Consider the following 4,636-nt stretch of genomic DNA (forward strand, 5'->3'; position numbering starts at 1 on the left):
CCATTTGTCATAATTGTTGTGTGAAGTCTTGAGTAATGGCTAAGTGTTTTCTGAGGACCTTTGACCTTTGGCCACCAAAATGTAATGAGTTCATCCTCGAGTCCAGGTGAATGTTTGAGCCAGATTTGAAGATCTGAGACATCGTGTCCACGAGAATGAAACGAACGTATGGACAACCTGAAAACAAAGTTTTCTCTGACTGTCGCCGGGCGGAAGAACAATGTGAAGTTGACTTCACTCGTCTCTCACACTGTCAATAAAAACAAGATCATGAGCTTCACAAACCTGTGATTTATTGCATCTCAGCCATATTTACATCAAACAGCTTTTCAGTAAGAATCAGTTCCAGCCAATAATGTTTCTAGTTCATTTTCATCCTCCATGATTGTTTTTTCTTAAAAAAGTAAAAAATGATATGTACAGTTTGTTTCCTCTCATAAAACAGAGTATAAAATATACATTAGCGTTAAAAATCAGACACTCTGAAGTGCTCGAGGTGCGTTAAATAAAATCCTCAACGGCGGCGTCCGTCATCTGTCCAGCTCGGCCTGCAGGATCTCTCCCCACGTCTCGGCGTCCAGCGGCGTCATCCTCCTGCCGCTCAGCTCCTCCGCTGACCTCACGTGGCTGTACCGTCCTCTCAGCCAATCGCTCTTCAGACAGCTGCGAGTGTAGTTCCTCACTAATGTCACCTGCACAGAGGAGACAGCAGGAGGTCAGAGGTCAGGTCAGTGAAGAGATTCACATTGATGTTTCCTGTTCATCACGTCAAGGGCTGTCTCTTATACACATCTCTCGACGGCGGCTCAACACACCCGCAGCTTTCACACCCAACGCTTCTTAATCTTCACGGAGGAGCAGCGGCGGGAAATACCTGCCGGTGTTTTTTAACGTACACGCGGAGCTGTGTCGTGGTACCGGCCGTCTCTTACCTGCGGTGCAGTCGCTCCTCGCGATGCCAGCTGAAGGTTTAAATGCCTCAACGGCTGTTTACACACGTCACCGTGTTTTTGGTGAAGCGCGCATGCGCACAAGCGTCGCACTCCGGTTAATTAAAAAACAACAACATTTGAATTTATATTTTCTCAGAATAAAGTCACTAAACTGTTTTCTGTACACCATCCGAGGGATCCATACGATGTTTACGTGTAAGCACCGTAATCTGTAGCAACGTCCATTTCCTCCCGATGCTCAATAATCCGCTAATTTAAAACTGCATTCTTGTAAAGAAAAACATTTATCTGAAGAAATATAGACGTTTTCATATTTTCTGTATCACTTGCAGCGCTTCTTCAATTCGGCGTATGGTTAACTGAAAATACCGTTTATTTACAGCCTGTTTTAAGTACTGTTTTATTTTAAATTAACAAGCTCATTTCAAGGAGTGACTCAAAATCGTGGCCAAATAACGTTCATGCAAAATCTGCATTTGAGGTTTTATTCTATCTCTATTTCTTTCTTTATATCTACCTATTAAAATCCATAATATGATGACAACAGAGGGGCTGAAACGAGATAACCAAATAAATAAGTTTGATTTTTGATTAACTAAAGTAATGTACAGTTCAGACATATATGCCGAATTAAAGATTGTTATCGATTCATCAATAAAGCGTCTTGATGTTTATTTTATAAACACAAACATTACGTTAATGAACAAGAATATGTAAAAATGAGGAATTCTGCCGGAAATCTGACCAGCGCCAGCGTGTGTACTCTACTGCGCATGCTCCCCAGCAACCCGGAAGTTTTGAATTGTGTTTCTGATTGTGAAAGTTGTTGTGTCTGTTTTGTCGCTTTGAATTTTAAGTCTCAGGGGGGTGAAACTGTTGTCCGGTTTCCCGCCACGACAGGTGGGCAGAGGTAAGGGTTCACTGCTCGTGACCTCAGAGCAGACTTCATTTCATTCTCCCGCTTAATTATCTCCAGCATCCACATCTGAAGACGCAGCCTCGTTGTTGTGTTTCCTACCAGTGAACCGGGGTGAAGCTGCCTCCCGCCCTCGGCAGCACATGTCCGGCTTCGACCTCGTCCCGGTGGACGGCGGGGCTCCCGTTCACCTGCCGCCGGGAGAGACGGTGCTCGGCAGGGGGCCCCTCCTGGGAGTGAGTCCTCCTCAGGCTGGAGTTTAGTTTAGTTTGATTCCAGCATTACTCTTTATTATTAAGTGGTTACTCTACTCTGTATTCTATTGTTTTCACCTTCAAACTAACTTTATTTATAACACTTAAAAATCCTCCTTTAACTACTAACACATAACAAACAAGATTGAATGTTGAAATAAGAAAAATACTAATAGAGAAAGTTAAAATTATATTTAAATAATAAGTAACTGAACAAGAGATCAGAATAAATTATATTCAGACATGAGTTTATATTTCGGTGACATAAGCGCTTTGACATTTCTGTAGAGAAAATTCATTTTTAGTCATTATTCATTCATTCATTGCGTTCCACATTTATGTAAAGGCTATAATATTTTGTCATGATGATGATATTTTTAACAATAAATTAAATCTGCTCTTTCTTCATGATGACTGCTGACTGGAGTTAAAGAGAATAAATCTGAGCTGATGAGAAAAGCTTTCCATCAGTTCTGGATGGAGTCACAAACATGAAACAGCTGCTCTGATGTTTCTACATGTACGTGGCTCTGCTGAGGTGAATTGGTGCATAGCTTTAAATGTTACTGCAGCAAGGGATTGTGGGACAGCATTCCTCTTTTCCTTAAACAAATTATTCATTTTTTAAAAGTAGATTATCAATATAAATATGATAGATTTACTGTGTTGTTATTCTAAGTCCCAAATCCACAACCAGAAAAGATGAGCTCCTACAAAATAAAAGTGAGCAGGATGTGAGTGTTGGATCTGAGCTGCAGGTCTGTGACTGAGCCACTGGAGGACGCTGTCACACTGGTGACATGGAGGACCAGGTCGTGTCGTATCAGATGATCTGCACTGTTTGTCTCTGTAGCGCTGACCAACCCCCAAAAATAAGTCTTAAGTCACGAGCCTAAGTCTAAAGTCCAACATGTACAGGGCTCATTACGTCCATTTTAACCGTATTTTTTACAATTTATCTGTTTATTTTGAGTAATAATTAATAAGCAAAAGGCCGGTCCCGTTTCGGTCCTGATGGCAGCTCCAGAGGAAACACTGGCAGAACCATCAGCATTCTCTCTCTGCGGACCGAGAATATCCGCAGCAAGTTTGATGTGAATCCAGTAACTGATTATGTGTAATCAGTATCCGTCAAGAGTGTGATCTATTTCTCTTTTTTTTCATCCCAAAACAAACCCGTCTTGTGTCCGGTCTCGTTGGTCTTCACCTGGTCTCAGGTCAATGACAAGAGAGTGTCCAGACGCCACGGGCTGCTGCAGAACCTGAACGGACAGCTGCGTCTCAAACCGGTAAGTTTGTCTTTAGTCTTTACGAAGACGGAAACATACGATATCTCAGAAACACCTCGACGGAACTCCTTCACATGTGGCACAAACATTCACCTGGACTCAAGGATGAACTGATTAAATTTTGGTGGTCAAAGGTCAAAGGTCAAGGTCAGTGTGACCTCACAAAACACGTTTTAGCCATTACAAGTTTCACACACATGGTTCATAATTTATGACTGGATAAACAGGGATGTGTCCTGGAACTAGTCCTAGTGGCGGAGGGATATGATCAGTGAATTAATGCTTCTAGTCATTGATCACATCATCGTTTCCAAAGATCTCAGTTTCTGTCCATCCAGACTACAACGCAACCCCAGAGTTTTCAAAATAAAATGCAACCCCAGAGTTGGCAGGAAGTTCATTTATGCTGTTTGTCAGAATCAGTCACTTCCTCAGCTAATGCATTAAATGCTCAGATCTTTATTAGTCCTGAGGGGAAGGTCGGGGGTGGGGGAGACCAGCAGAGGTCAGATCAATGTTAGGAAGGAGTAACAGTGTAATTGCCTTGCCTCACGTCTCAAACCGTCACCTCAGAAAAATAATTAACACTTCACAGTGCGTCATTCATTTTTAATCGTGAGGTGGAATCAATCGCTTCAATTATACAGTGTCTTGATCTCACACTGTAAAACCCACAGCTACAGATATTCTTCACTCGGCGGCCCGAGGCGCGGCGGCGGCGTCCGGTAACCATCATTCCTGCATCATAAACAGAGGAAATCAGAACACGGGCGAGTTTTTCTTTTTTCCATCTGTATGCCAGCTGCTCATTTAGCTGCAGGGCTGCGAGTGGAAAAGGAAATCGTCTGCAGATAACGAATGATTGGGTCCGAGCTGGAGAATAATCAGGTCAGTCGCTCTGACCTTTTAACAGAAGTTTGGAGCTGCAGCGAGAAATATTTCAGAAGTGGACTAAGTACAGGGATCAGTGATCCTGCAGGTTCAGGTGTCTCTAATAAACTGTGTCAGACTGTAGGAGGTGTCCAGAGCGAAAGATGGTGGATCACAGCGCCACGATATAAATAGAAAAAAACAAGACTAGGTCCAAACCCAGTAAATGTCTGAACTGCTGCACGTCAAGTCCTGGTTTCTTTTTAACTGCGAAAGTTAGAGACACGAGAGAGAGAGAGAGAGAGAGAGAGAGAGAGAGAGAGAGAGAGAGAGAGAGAGAGAGAGAGAGAGAGA

General features: G+C 42.8%; 1 long non-coding RNA gene across 1 annotated transcript; it reads left to right on the forward strand.

Annotated features, from left to right (window-relative positions):
• The first annotated feature begins 1,715 nt into the window (after positions 1-1,715).
• On the forward strand, positions 1,716-3,413 carry LOC111651576 (uncharacterized). Its single transcript, XR_002760529.2, has 3 exons — positions 1,716-1,863; positions 1,975-2,105; positions 3,341-3,413. It is a non-coding gene; the product is annotated as an uncharacterized LOC111651576 (long non-coding RNA).
• Positions 3,414-4,636: the final 1,223 nt, after the last annotated feature.

This window comes from Seriola lalandi, unplaced genomic scaffold (genome assembly GCF_002814215.2).
Source record: "Seriola lalandi dorsalis isolate HSWRI2012SDOR001 ecotype SW California unplaced genomic scaffold, Sedor1 jcf7180002053692, whole genome shotgun sequence".
Taxonomy (NCBI): Eukaryota; Metazoa; Chordata; class Actinopteri; order Carangiformes; family Carangidae; genus Seriola; species Seriola lalandi.